Source organism: Aptenodytes forsteri, unplaced genomic scaffold (assembly GCF_000699145.1).
Source record: "Aptenodytes forsteri isolate BGI_AS27 unplaced genomic scaffold, ASM69914v1 Scaffold164, whole genome shotgun sequence".
NCBI classification, from domain to species: domain Eukaryota; kingdom Metazoa; phylum Chordata; class Aves; order Sphenisciformes; family Spheniscidae; genus Aptenodytes; species Aptenodytes forsteri.
The window spans coordinates 3,976,030-3,990,919 of record NW_008795527.1 but is presented as its reverse complement, the minus strand read 5'-3'; the positions used below and the strand labels follow the sequence as shown (position 1 = coordinate 3,990,919).

Sequence of the window (14,890 nt, the reverse complement as noted above, 5' to 3'; positions counted from 1 at the left end):
CCTTTACGGAGCCGTGGCAGCTCCCCGGGAGCGTGGGGAGCCCGCGGGGAGTGTCGCGCCGCGGGGTGCTGCGGGTCCTGCTTTGCCCCGGCACCCTCTGCATGCCTCCGAGAAGCGGCACACAGATCCCCCGGGGAGTCACAAACTGCGGACGGACAGTTCTTAGGAATGAAAACACTCGGGTTTTACGTCGTTTATATGGCATTTAGTGGCAGGGCTTAAAATGGCTAGAGTGACGGGAAGGTTGTCTTCTCTTTGCCTTGGGGTAACCTGTATGCTGACAGTTCCCCGGGAGCTATGGTACTGGTGGTGGCAAAGGCTCTGGTAAATGCGGGTAACCCCTCAAATTGCGAAAGGGCTTTCCAAACCCCTGGGCATCAGTTCGGATGCATGCAGGCTGAGAGGAGTTTGTGCAAATGCACCTTAGATCATACAGCAGTTGATCAGACAGAGCTATCAGGTTAGTCAAGTATTTCATAAAGGATCTTATTTAACTAGTATTGGTCAGAAAAGCAGATCAAGTTGTCAATCACCTTTCCTTATTTTTTTTTTTCCCCTTGTGGAGTAATTGCATATTCCCAGTTTAAGCCTGGACTTAATTTAAAATGTTAACATGTAACCTCTAAAAATAAGATTTACAATGGGAACAATGTATCAGTCTTAAGTTCTTTATTGCCTATGTGACAAATTCATGCCTAATTCAGTGGGATTTGCCCAGTGCCATTAAAAACAATGGAATAATTTGTTAACTTTCATAGGATAATTTATTTTGCTTTTTTGGCTTCGTATTTTGAATTCAAAACCAAACTAAATGTCAATAGGAAAAATAAAATATAATATTATTAAATTTCTTATAAAACATGACATCTTGTATTTAGTATCCCAGATTCTTTTTTACGCAGCGTAATTGAGTTGAAAGGCTAATTGAAACTTCATGGGGAGGATAGTTCTGTGCCTGAGTGCAGCGTTGTGCTTGCTCATGAGTGTAGCTCCTGGGTACACACTAGTGCAAATAATGTGTCAGAACAGAATGCCATAGGGGGAGATTGTGCATGGGGCTTTTGCGCCGAAGGATGCTTGCTCTCTTTGTTGTGCTTGACAGTGAAAATATACATGGGTGATACGTCATGGGTTACGTGTTTATTGTGACAACAGCTCCCAGATTGGGCAGACCGTAACTCAGATAGACCTTGTTTTTTCCTCTTCATTTGAAACCTCTGCTAATTCATGAAAGCTGAAAGTCACACTGAATTCTTTCCTTCATACATAATCGCTTTACAGGCTAGAGCCACAGTTGAAGCAAGAACAGTGTTTTGTTTTGTTTTTCTGTGAATGAACACATGAAATTTTTCATTATTATCGTTGTTGTGTGCTTTTTACTTTTGGTTGTGAAAGCTCTGTCAGCCAGTGCAGCACCACCTGGATTCTTTGAACTTCTGCAGGCTGCTCTGAGAGAGACTCTGGGCAGCAGCTCTGTGTACAGCTGTTTGGCAGCACAGCTTTGTTGAAGCAGCCACTCCTCTTTGCTTCTGCACTGACGGTGCTGGGCATGGAGAAGAGCATCATGCCGTTCCCGTGCCATCAGCAAGTTCCGTTTATTTACGTGCAGAGTTGGCAGAACCTGCATATCTGTTGCATTGAATCTCCAGTTCTAAAAGAGACTGGAATTAATATGAAATGTACATGGAACTCAAGTTTATTCATTCTTGTTGGAGCATTTGTGGCTCTTCTAATTGAAAAATGGATGGTTTGATGCTACCTGAAGTATTTGTTCTGCAAACTGCAGTTTGAGATGTGAGTTACTGGTTGGGGATAAGTAAAGGTAGAGTTTGGCCCCGGGTTTGGAGTTACGAGGAGCGCAAAAGGAAATCTCACAGCGCTGTAAAGTTGCAAGTCCCACATTAAAGGTTCTGTAAGCTCAGATAAAAAGGTTAGTGTTGCCGCCTTCTACAAAGGGTCCCTTGTTCAGTAAGTCTCACCAAAGGAAATTTGCAGTTCACTAAGCCAACTAAAACGAATACCTGACATAAGAATGGAGCTAGTTCCATAGTGATTTCTACAGATCCCAAATTTATATTTGAACACTAAAACCTGTCAAACTCCTAAAGATGCAAACCAGTGAACTGAATAAAAGCTGGATTCTACAGCGAGAGCACGTGTATGCATTGTGTTAACCAGTTGTGTAACTGCTCACTTCAGTGGAGAGAGTCAGTTCCCTTGCCTTGTCCAGAAACTAAACTGTTGAAACTCTTTAGTTTTTATCTGCTGTATAAGCACATGGAATATGTAGGGCTTAAATACTGAGGAATGACTGATTGGTCAAGGTCAACAGAGGACATTGGTTCAAATCTCAGCAGTGTCTCAAAAACAGTTTTTAGGTATATTAAAATTTGAAAACTAAGGTATTTGGTGCTTTCAGAATTATCTAGGTAGTCATTTCTGTATGATGCTCAAGTAAACAGAGTATACTTATGATGTGCACACAGGGATGGGATGGCGTGAAAATCTTTATCCCTAATTTAGGAGTTGGAGGACAGTCGCACAACCATTCTGTTACATACTCATGGTTGAGAAATCTCTTGACCCTTTAAAAGTTGGTATTTTCAGTCTTCTTAGAGTGTCATTTGGAAAGACCAGTTAGGGGTTTTGGGAAAGTAGAGGATCTGTGATCATGGCAGGTACAACTGTTAATCGATTTATCCCAACAGCACGACTTCTGATGCCAAACAGATTCATTAGTGTTCCCTCATCTGGGTCTTTGGTGTGTTGCCAGTGTTGTCACGTCAGATTCTCATGTGTGTTCCCTCTAGTTAGAAAGTTTCATAAATCATTACTGTGTTACTTCTCAAAGGAATAGGAAAAGTCATTCAAACCACCCATGGAAGAATGTTTTGGAAGAGAGGTGGTCAGGAAATGTCCCTGCACACACAAAAAAGTCTGAAATAAATGATACATCATGATAGCTTTAACCAGTTGTTTGTCTGTTGATTTCTCTTCTGTGCTGGCCCATTTCCTTTTGGGGCTCAGTGGAAGAAGCTGTGTTGTATGGGATACTCAGCACTGAGACAGTTCTGCTCTTCCTAAGGCTTAAAAGAATCCAAGAAGAAGAGAAAACCCATTTCTAATTTCCTGAGTCTGCGTGGGTGTTCTGCTCCCTAGGGGTACTGGACCGTCTTTGGGAAAGCCAACCTGGGTGTTTGAGAGGGCTGTAGGTTGCAGTTCTGAGGAATAGCGAGGGGGAGGTTTGCTTATCTGCACATTGCCCAAGGAGCATATTATGCCAGTGGTATGCATAAATTTGCTTTGCAGATTGTACACTTCTCATAATCTGTTGCAACTTCATGTCTCTTCAGGGGTTTTATGTGGTAGGTATTTTTTTTTTATGGTTTTTGCAAGTTGAATGATACTGGTGGTTACATGTATAGTATTTACAAGGTTTCCATCCTACAGATGTTTGAGGTGGGGTGAGACTGGGAAAAGAGAGGAGATGGGCAGTTTACCAACTAGAAGAGCAACAACTGTACTCTTGATGCTCTGGAAAGGTTGTCTCTATGTCATTTAGGACACGCTGTTGCTGAAGGAAGTTGTGAAGGCAGCCGAGGATTGCGTGCAGCGGGAATACTCTGTATAGCGGTTTGAAGAGGCAGTAGCTTCTTTTCTGGTCCTTAAACTTTCAAGGGCTGGAGCTGCAACAACTGAGTAAGCAGGAATTATACCCCATTAGTCAAGAGGCCTGAATGAATAAATTTGATTTTCTGTTAAAGTACAATCTAAGTTTAATTTACCTCCCCAGAACATCAGAAACATGTCAGAATGTGAGCTTTATGGAAGCTTAAGAAAATCTTCATCAAATAAGCCCTCATCTGCTCCTACGTTCAACAAGAGGACATTAAAATGTCTGATTATAATCTCCCTTATACTTCACAAAGTGCATAAATGCTGGTAATATTTTTCAAGTCCCTAGAAAGAATTCATGATGACACGTCCATGTTAGTTGTGTCTTGAGTTTGGGACAATTTGTATTAGGTACTAATCTACAGTAGGAGGTATGAGAAGAGAAACATAAGATATTATATTTACAAATTGTGTAAGTTGACATGGGCTGCTGATATCTGATATCTGATAGTCAGATTCGTCATCATTATTTTTGGGAGTAAGTCCTTAGTTAGAAGCTAGGGATCTCACTTCTTTAGAATAGGCCTGACATAAGAAACATTAGCCTTATTGTACAAATAAAATCTACACTACATACATGAGTTATTTTATTTATCACCAATGTACATTTTAAAAACTGCGTATAGCGAAACCATACTTTTTTAGTATCGGGATAGGTGTCTCTTAGGCAGTGATTGGGATTTAATGAGTTCTGTCAGGGTAAGAAGGACAAGCGGAATGGCTTTGTGTCCTGAGCTTTAAGGTGTGCTCAGTGTTCTTAAAATACATTAATGACACTAAAATCATATGTTACATTTTCAAGAATCATATATGTGAACTATACTGTGCTTTTACTTTAACTGGTAGTGCAGATGTCTTGGTATAAATCTGGCTTCTCAAGTTGAATGTACTGAAAACAAAATTCTGGAGAAGAATATAAATTCCTTTGTGTTAATAAACTTTTTGTGTTTTTTTTTTAATCAAATTCTTCAGGCCTCGGTGTTTCTCTTTCTACTTACGTCCTCCTTTCCAGCAAAATCTGTCTTCAAAGCTCCTGTATGTGTCCATTACTAATTGCTGACTTCTGTCTAACTAGTGGAAAGATGTAATACTTCTTTCTGATCTGCTTAAATAGGCATAATTTATGATGGACAAAGTAGGATATGGTCTGTTATTCTTTTCTAAGCACTTGAACTTTATTAAAAGATAATTTTTTTTCTTTTGGCAGTTTACATAAATGGACTTGGGCTATTTAGTTTAGCTTTTGGGAAGGAAGTAGGGCTCTAATGAATTAGTTCACTGTCCACTGTAATGGAACCTTTCTTCAAGAAGAAAAGTAAGCTTCTTGCCAGCCATTCAGGATTCCCCCTTGTTCTGGTGGCAGAACAAAAATAACCCCTTGAGCAAAATGTAAGTGTTTCAGGATGACCGGAATTTACAGCGTTATAAAGCTGCCAAAAAAGCAACTTCTAGCTGAGGCTATATTTGCCTAAATTGAAAAGTTTGCAAAGCTCATAATTGACTTTTTTTCTTCATATGTTTCTATGCTTCACATGACTTCATTGTCATATGTCTGCGGTGACTTCTTCCTGCTATTACCCATGGTGACAATAATGAGTCTGAAGTATTTATAATTATTAAAAGATATTAAGACAGAGATTTTAACTACAATTATTGGAGGAGGAAAATTCTGTAGCTTCAGGCAGGTGGAATGATGTTCCTGGATGCTCAGTTTTATTTTTCTTCAGGCCCCTTCTCTGCCCACTGACTTGGGAGCTGAGTTGTTAGCACCAGTATTTCATTGGGCTCAAATCTTGAAAATTTAAGTATTTTTGGTATTTTGCTGTTGTTGTAGCTGTGTTATGAATACAGCTGCGTGATGGCATCACAAAAGTAGTCCAAGTCTGATTAAACCAGTAACTGCCCTTTCCAAAATAAATTCTGTTCCTTCTCGGTGTTCAAGGGAATTAGGCTAAGTGAATTCCACTTGTTCTACTGTACTTAAGAGTACGATTTATTTCCATGTCATCTCTGCAGGGTGACAGGGGTTAGTACTGTGCTGAGGACAACTTGCTTCTCCCGGATGGGAGCTTCTTTCTGGAAAGCTGAGCTGAGATCCCACCTTCTTGTACAAACAGGACTCCCAGGAAATAAGAAAACTTGAGACAACTTACACTCTGGCACAAATGATGCAAAATTACCTAAATAAAACTAATGACATCAGCAAGCGTGCTCTTCCAATCTAAGTGAAACTGTTGGATTGCATTTTGCTGTCAAAAATGTTGTGCCATTACTTCAGAACGTTAAATAAACCACTACCTGTTTAAAATCTTGAAGTTGCGTGTTTGAAGGCTGTCCCTTACGGAGCGTTTAAACTGCACCTGCAGACCATGCACATATGTGAATACTTACTTGCAGAAGCACAAGCAGAAGCTTGCATTCAAACAGTATGTGTGCACCAGTAGTTATAGTTAGTATGTGAGTCCGCATATTTCACAGCCTGCAGTCGTGTTTTGTGTAATCTTCACCCCCAAATTATAAAAACCTAACAGGCTTATATAAACCTAAAATGGAGGTTGGCCAGTGTCTGTTCCTAGACAGGTATGGTTGGGTTTCGTTTGGGGTTTTTTTGTGAACAATGCATGTATCTCCTATTTGAGAAACTAATTTCTCAGTATTCTGTTAGAAGATCTTTGTGTTCATTCATTTTTGATCTATATATTCAGAAAAGCACTGTGGCAGGAAGAGGTAGTGCTCTTATGGGGCAGAAAGCAAGAATTTGGAGAAGACTAGATATGCAACAGAAAGGTGGATTAGGGAGGCGATTGGGGGTTGAGGGCCTGGTTTGAGGAGGTGAAGCTATAGAAGATGGTGGGAGATAGAGCTTGGACTTGTCTTTCATTCAAAGTTGAACTTCTTAAGCAGGCAAAAAATAGTCTTTTGTGTCTACCTTTATATTCATCATGACCTCATATTTAGATAAAGACATTATAGTATACACAGGAATACACTGACCATTCTAGGTTGTTGATATGCTACTTGCTAGCAGTGCTTACTAATACACAAGAAATCAAATTAGCAGTGAAATACGGCAGTAGCCATTCCAGGCTTCGCTCGAGCAGCATGACTGTATCCAAGCTGGCCAACTCCAAGGGATATTCTAGCAGCTGGAAATGACTAGAGTATAATGATTCCTATGCCCATGTTCTGTCCTAGGAAACAAGGGAATTAACACAGCTCTGCACATCCTGAAGTTCCCTTTAAATCAAGGGATTTAATAAAAAAAAAAAGAGATTTAAGCTCTCTGGTTCCATATGCTTCACATTTTTATTGGGGCAAAGCTGTGCAAACAGGACCATCAAACCTGTGCCATAAAAGCTAATGGCTGTGGGAAATGAGTTTCTTCTAATGATATAATCAGAGTAAATTGTCCTGTATGTTTTTATTTGCAAGAGACAGAATAGGTTGGTTTCAGAAGCCAAATAGTCTTTGACTCATTGTTTGCAGGCGTGGATTGCATCAACAAAATTTAACCATCTCCTGGAAAAGCAGGAAGTTTCATAGAAAGGAGAGGCTACAAGTAAAGTTGGCCAAGAAACAAAAATTGTGTTGTGAAAAATTTCAAGGTTACATTGCTTGTTTTCATTCTGTATTGCGGCTTGGGAACAAAGTCAGTCTGCAGTAGTCAATAGCTCTGTCTCCCACAGTCAAGGTCATGTTTGAGGCTGTGGTTTGAATGTTGTGTTTGTGAGTCCTAACTGCTATACCAGTAGCTATTTTGGATAGTACCTTTTCCAAAATGCTGTTATATGCATCTTTCTGACAAAATAAAAAAATCATCTAAATTGATATATATACGTGAAAAACTTGAGTTTATATGCATCTGTGTGAGGCTTCTGTTCTCCAAGTTTTCCTCTTGAATGATGTGCGACATTCATACACGTGACGGAACTTTTCAGAGGAGAGATGAGGCTAAGAAAGACACATGTAGGCTCAGAGAGGTGTCAGGAATACCTCCTTGAAGCCTAGTGTCTATATCATTCCCTAATTATTGAAGTGTCCATACACTGCTTGGGAACTCCATCTCTGCGTGCCATTACACAACAGACACTTGCTGTCCCCCAGCATCAGCTACGACTGTCCTTTTCTGCCAGAGCTTTCCTAATGCTGTGTTGACAGACGTCTCCCCCTTCTCCTCCTCCCCCTTTGCCTTTGCCTTGTTCAGCTGATATCCAGCATCAGTTCTCAAGTGGCGTCACTCAGAGCTTGCACAATGTGCAAAAAAGGAAGATCTTGGTTATTTTGCTGCATAGTTTGCAAAGGCACATGAACTCTCATACAATGAGGCAGACTGCTGCATTACTTTCCACTTTGACGGCTTTTTATATCTTTCGTGTTGCTCTCAGTAATGCCCCTCATGTTCATAGGGTATTGTGTTCATATGGTAATGCAGATTAATTGGGGAACCCCAAAAGTACCAGGGGGATATTGGCAGAGTTAGGAATAGGAGCACATATCAGTCATCAGGACTTGTTCGCTAGTGATGATTTTCACTGCATTTATCCAGATATGCATATATACTTCTTATTTACGTCTCAGTTATATCTCTTATCTTCTAAACCACATTATGGTTTATCTCTTCCAGTATACTCCATTTTTTCTCTTTAGGAACACTGTAACGCTTTTTTTTTTTTTTAATGACTAGTAGAAAAAGAAGGTCTAGGGTGTTTTTTGGTTTGGGGTTTTTTTTTGTTTGCTTGTTTGTTTTAATGGAAAGGTGTTTTTACTCACTTGCCAGGTTTACAGAAGCGTTTTTCCAGGGCTCAGGACTTAACAGTGCCAGTCATGTTTTGCACCTTTCTTTTACATATCATGTTTTTCTTAGCAAACACGTCTCTTACATGCCAAGTTTTAGTTTACTGCTGCTTCTCTTGCTGGTAAAGGATATTTTCAAATCAGTGTGCAGCTTAGCTCCTGTCTGAATAGTGAAGCTAAAGTGGACAACCACTAATAGAGAAGTGAAACCAATTAACAAATCCAGTATGTAATAGAAAAAAGGGACAGGGAAGAAAAGTTGTCTGGTATTTTTGCTCAAGTAATCTTAGGAATTTATTATAAAGCATAATAGATGTACAGTTTTCAAGTTGAAATCTCCTTTTCTGGGCAAGGGTGAGGACCTCTTAAAGCTGATTCTGAGGCGTACCTTGTAACCCTCTTGGAAAAACTGGTGGGGACAAAGCGTGTTTTTCAAGTATGGCATTGTGCACAAAGAGCAGGGAGAATTATTGCTTGTTTGGAAAAAGGGGGGAAAAACCCCTAATTCCAGGATTAGGTTTTAGGATTGGCAGTTAAAGCACAGGCACTCATTTTTTCCTTGTAATCTGAGCAAGTCAGACACAATAATCATGGAAAAAATTCCCCCTCTGTAACATTTTTACAATGCTTTTCATTGTATCTGCACATTCAGCCAAAGTGAATTGAGAAGCTGTGTGTTAGCTGGGACAGTTACTGCCCGTCCCCTCTGCAGGAGTCACGTTTAGCTCCTGAAGAAAGACAAAAAGGTGAGGATAACTGCAGTATACTGCATAAAAGCTGCAGCTTTCCTCAGAAGCGATGCTACACGCAAGTTATTGAAGGCCACATTATCTGTGGAGAGGGACAGCCTGGCTGATTGCTGCCCTAGGCCAAGATTGGATACAGAATTTAAGGAAAAAAGCTCTGTAGAGGCTAGATAATTTTGTGTCTTCTTGCCTTAACTAGTGTTCAACAGTCTGAGGATCGTGATCAGGGAATATAAGCTGCTAGTTATATTTTGGCTTTCTCTTTTAAGAAAGCAAATGGTACGCCCTCCAAAAACAGCACAAATGTGTACCAACAGTGAAGTTGATATAAATCCGAATTCTTGGCTGTACTTGAACAAAGTGCTGTCTGTTTGAAAACCTGTTTAACATTCCCTCTCAAACGCCAGTGTGCGTTATTGTTATTCCATCTCTGAGATAAATACCCTGATCATGATAAAGTTATTTTCATAAAAGGGAGGCAGGATATGATTATAACATGTATGATATTTGTCTTGCCTTGATCCCTCTTGTTGCTGGGAGTTTAGGCTTGCCACACCTGTGATCACTGGAAATAGCTGCAGTCGTTGGAGCATGGTTGTATTTCGTGGAGGAGGCTGGAAAAGTGCAGTTTAACCTGCTGCACTCACTTTTTATTATATGCATATGCCTGTGCAGTTCCCAGCAGAAAATTTGGCCCTTGTTGAAAATACCTTTTGGCATACAGCAGTTATAACTAAGCCAGTAGAAACTTGCCCTTAGCTTTGGCTGAACAGTAACTCAGTCTTGTCTGGACTCTGTTTTTGGTGAAGTGGCAGGAAAAATCTCAGTTCTTTTTTCAGCCAACTCATAAAAAAAATGTTTCTTGCTTTAGCGTATGATTTTAAAAGAAACTGAGAAGTTTATAGTAAATCAGTTATGGTTTTAGAGTAGGCTTATAACTAAATAATAAATATTTGGTGCATGAAAGCATGTCCATAAATGTTACTGCTATAAGGGACTATATAGTTGGGAACTACAGTAGTGATGTAGCCAGAACGTGTCTCGGGCATTAATAAACCTTTTTCAAGTTTCGCTTTAGTCCAAAAAAATCAGCTTTTTGAGCCAATGGTACCAAGGTTGTCAATTGCCAATCCGTGACTTCATGTTGTGAAAATGGGGCTCTTGAGACTGGAGAGTTATCAGCAAAGAGATTTGCATCCAGCAATACTGTATATCTCATTTGTTAAAGCATTTCATCTGCCATGATCACATTGAAAACCCAAACTGGATTTTAAGATCTTTTCTTCTGCCTTAGCAGTTTAGAAAGATAAATTCCCCCCTCCCCCCCATATTTTACCGCATAGATTGTATTAATAAACTAAATCAAGCTTCAATAGATTCAGTACCTAAATTAACCATACAGAAAAAAAATTTGGAACAATCATTTTTCAGTCAGTTTTCCGATGCATCTGGAAATATGGTACAGTTGTTCCAGTCATAGACACATACTATTTTTTTTTAGCAAGTGCACATTACAATAAGACGTGAATGTTTTGCGACATGGTCAATGGCATTTAATCTTGGGAAATGTGTGTTATGCAGATAGGATTATACATTTTAAGAAAGGAGTCTCAGAAATTACTGCAGGAAATTAATTAGGCCAAACTCATTATTTCATTTACTTTGGTTTACTGATTACGATGACCAGGAATTAATTTGGCTTATTCCTTATCTGTATAGCTAGATACACAGGTCTCCCATTTCTTCCTGTCAACTATTTATTCTTACCAGAACAGCTCTGTCTCTTATGGTGGATGTTACTTGATTGGCAACTTCAAAGTTCACGTCATCTCCTCCCTGTTTCGTCCCGTGGTGGTCTTTACCCACTGTTACGCTGCACATCAGCAATTCTTATCTTTTCTTGTCCTGTGACACTTTTACTGAATCCATCCCTTTACTCTCTTTTTCTTGTAATGTCTTTCATCTCTGCTGTCTTTGGTATCCAGTTGAAGATGGGAGCGATGTTTCTGTGCCAAGAACAATTACATTCCTTTTATTTTCACTCCTTCAACAACTTTTCATCCTGTGCTTTACCAATACTGTCTAGAAAGGGATCTGTAGCAAGCTCTACAACCCTGTGCATGTCAGTACCTACCTGGAATCCTCACCCTCGTTCTCCTCTCCTGCGGTTTGTGGTAACTTTTTTCTATGGCCTCCAGGTCAGCTCTTTCAGACTGCAGAACATAAAGTGCTGTTGCCATCTTCTTATAAATGCAAAGAAGTTTTATTGTGTCAGTGCCGAATGAGCTTGCTCTCATTTCACATCCAAGTCAAACTTGCTGTGTTTGTTTTTATAACAAACAAACAAAAACCTTTTGGATTTTGTCTTGTTCTTTTCTCTCTCCTTAGCGGCGACTCCTTTATTTATCCCTGCCCACATCTCCCACCCGTTAATCAGTTTTCCCTCTGTTCCAGCACCTTCCTGGGCTGCTTTTCAGCTTATTGTTCCTATCGTATCTGTAAGAGTTTCTCTCCCTTTTGTAGGCATTTCTTTTCTCACATTGCCTGCATGGCAAAAATTGTCAACAGCAGTTTATATGAAATAGAAATATAGGTCTGACCTTTGAAATTAATGAAATTGCCGCTAACCTATATGTTATCAGTATAATGCTGCAACTGTACTGTTCTAGGCTTTTCTATCTTGTTAATACTGATAATGGTATATATGTTGTTGATACTAATAACTTGCAAGTTGTTGTTAGTTCCTTGGATCATCAGTTATTCAAAGTGATCTATTGAGGACTAGCTGTTCATGTGATACAGGATCTCATCTTTGAATCCATAGCTGAAATCAGTAAATAAATATATTTTAGTACATGTTTTCCTAAGACAGCTTTTCACTGTGAGAAGTTGCTTTCATTACTCTAAAAAGAGAGATGGTTTGCATTATTGCAGGTTGGAAAGAAATAATCTGAGAGACAGTACATGCAGCCAAAACTTTGGACGAAAAACAAGCCTTTCTTCAAACTGTTTTGGTATAATGATATGCACATTATCATGATGGACCAATTAAGAGATGTAGCCTTTCCAGTATGCAGTCATTCATTTTATTTTGTTTCCAGTATATTTTATAATCATATCATATGCTGTGCTGAATATGCCACTGAGCAGTGTTGTTCAACAGCACTACTACTGCGCTGTGCACTGAAGAGTCATATTGTGTGCCTTCCTCATAGCTCTTGGCAGGTGAATTCTGTCCCGTGTAAATGCACACCGGTCTGCAAGAGCCTTGTGCTGAACGTGCTGAAAGGGTACGCTAATGCTGACATTCAAGTTGAGCTGACCAAGTGCCTTGAAAAGGCCACCTCTCCTTCTCAAATCTGACCGCCAAGGTTTCGTAGCAGAGAGTAGTAACTTAAGCAGTGACCTATAAAACAAAGCTGTGAAAAGGGTATAAAGGGCATTGCTGATAGACCTGTTAATAGGCACAATTTTTGCAGTTGTTAGTACAGAATGATGTGTCTTCAATCTGTGACACACGTAATGTTGGATAAATTTGTATTCGCTTCTGGGAAAAAAAAAAAAATCTGCCTCTTCTGGGAAACTATTCATTCCAGAAAATGCAGTGGGGGAATATTTATAGAAGGTGAGAAAATATTTTGGGTTCCATGCAGAGTGAATAATGAATAACTCAGTCAAGTGTAAATGACTTAAAAGGAAAATGTCTATGAAGAGATAAGCTACCTGGTAAATTTTTTCTGTTAGGCAGTAAATCAGCAAGGTACATGCCAAAGATAAACTTTCACTTCAAAATTATTCTAAATCAGGATCTTAAAAATTTGGCCTTGAGAATGGAGTTTATTCAATCTGTACATATAGTTCTAGACTGTAGACAAAAAAAATGCTGCAAGTATTCCCTCACCGGGCTGCCTTTGTTCTGTTTTACTTCTGTTTGGATACGTTGTCATCACTCTTAATCTGGTGAAGTAATTTTTGAAATCTTGGTTTAAAATTAGGTATTTTACAGTTCCCACATAACATCATAAATCACGAATGTTTGGTTTTATATTTCATTGCAGCGGAAAACAGATGTGCTACTTCAAATGCAGTAACATGCACAAAGTGTCTTGCTTTGGGTCCAGAGTGTGGCTGGTGTGCTCAAGAGGTACGGCATTTTTATTTTTTAGCTGCTTCTGATCTTTATAAAGATAAAAGACTTTTAAACTGTGAAAATTATAGTGAGAAATAGCAAGAAAATCTTTAAATGACCTCTGGAGACAGAACCTGAGAAATCATGTGAAATATATTTTGTTTCCAAAGGAGAAAATACAATCTTTTATTTGGAAAATTGCAGTAATTTTAAATAAAGTGAGAACTTTTTAATGCGTTCCATCTGCTTTGTAGACAGCTTTGGCAGACTTATAGTAACTTTGAGAGTTCAACAGTTTTTGGCTTCAAAAGCAAAATTACTTATCAGTAATTTATATTAAGTCCTCATTATATATCAGAGCAAGTCTATACATATATGCCTATTGCATTTAGCAAAAGGTTTTACTAACAGTGGAGTTAACTTTGACTTCACCATATATTATGACGCTGTCACAAATGGAAAAAATGATACTTTTCTTATTTTGACACTTGAAACTATCAGTTCTGAGACTTATCACAGAAGATAGATCTTAGGTAGCAAGAATTATTCTGAAATTGTTATTGCTTTGCAAACTGTAAGAATATGGGAATTTCTGGTTTTGTTGATTACGTGATTTCAAGTAAGGCTGAACCATTTTAAGCACTTCAGAGGAGCAAGGTTTTTAAGAATATCTGGCAATTACAAACTCATATGCTCTTGAAGGTCACATGCAAATTATCTGTAGTAACTTTCATTAGCAGAGAAGGTAGATAAATTCCTAGGGTGTGCCTGGAAGAGATAAGGAGTGTAAGGCACTGGTGTAACTTTATTCAAGATATTGCGTCTTGGAATGATTAACTTAGTCTGAAACAAGTATAAGGAAAAAGAATGCAATAGAGGCATGGAGGGCTTGTTTTCCAAGAGGAGCTGTAGGGCATGTGTAGATGGCACAATGGATTGCGATGTGGAGTGGTCCATTATTGTGGCCTGATGTCCTGTCTTACACAGGGCACAGTTTTATCCTGCTGCATCTGTATTTATCACAGAACAGCACTTCTTAGCTTTCCAGTGCTATGGGGCTGCAGTATGTCTCCTTCTAACTAGGCGCTCAGATTTGACCAGGTTTCACTTCTGCCCTGCTTCTCTTGCTTCACTTCTCACGTCAATCCCGAGAGCTGTTCATGGAAGCCAGGGGTTTGTCAAACCCTCTTAGACCATGCTTTGATAGCCAGTTCACCTATGCACCGTCCATGGTTGTGGAATGGCAAAACCCATACTAATGCAGATAGAAATTTTCCAGAGGAAAGTTAGAGGCATTTTTCAGCTTAGTATGCCTGCTTCATCTAAACAATGTTTTTAATGAGAAAATCAGCCCTGAGGAACACTTGAGATGCTTTGACTTTATACCCCCATACAGTGAACTTCAGAAAATCATAGAATCATAGAATCATAGAATCATTGAGGTTGGAAAGACCTCTTAAGATCATCGAGTCCAACCGTCAACCCAACACCACCATGTCCACTAAACCATGTCCCTGAGTGCCTCATCTACTCGTCTTTTAAATAC

At 39.2% G+C, this 14,890-nt stretch overlaps 1 protein-coding gene across 1 annotated transcript in view; it reads left to right on the top strand.

Annotated features, from left to right (window-relative positions):
• The window catches only part of ITGB8 (integrin subunit beta 8), a 43,912-nt gene that overhangs the window by 1,892 nt on the left and 27,130 nt on the right, over positions 1 to 14,890 (top strand). Inside the window, exon 2 of the mRNA XM_019472788.1 lies at positions 13,274 to 13,359. The gene's annotated coding sequence lies outside the window, so the exon portion shown is untranslated. The remainder of the gene's footprint in view (positions 1 to 13,273; positions 13,360 to 14,890) is intronic.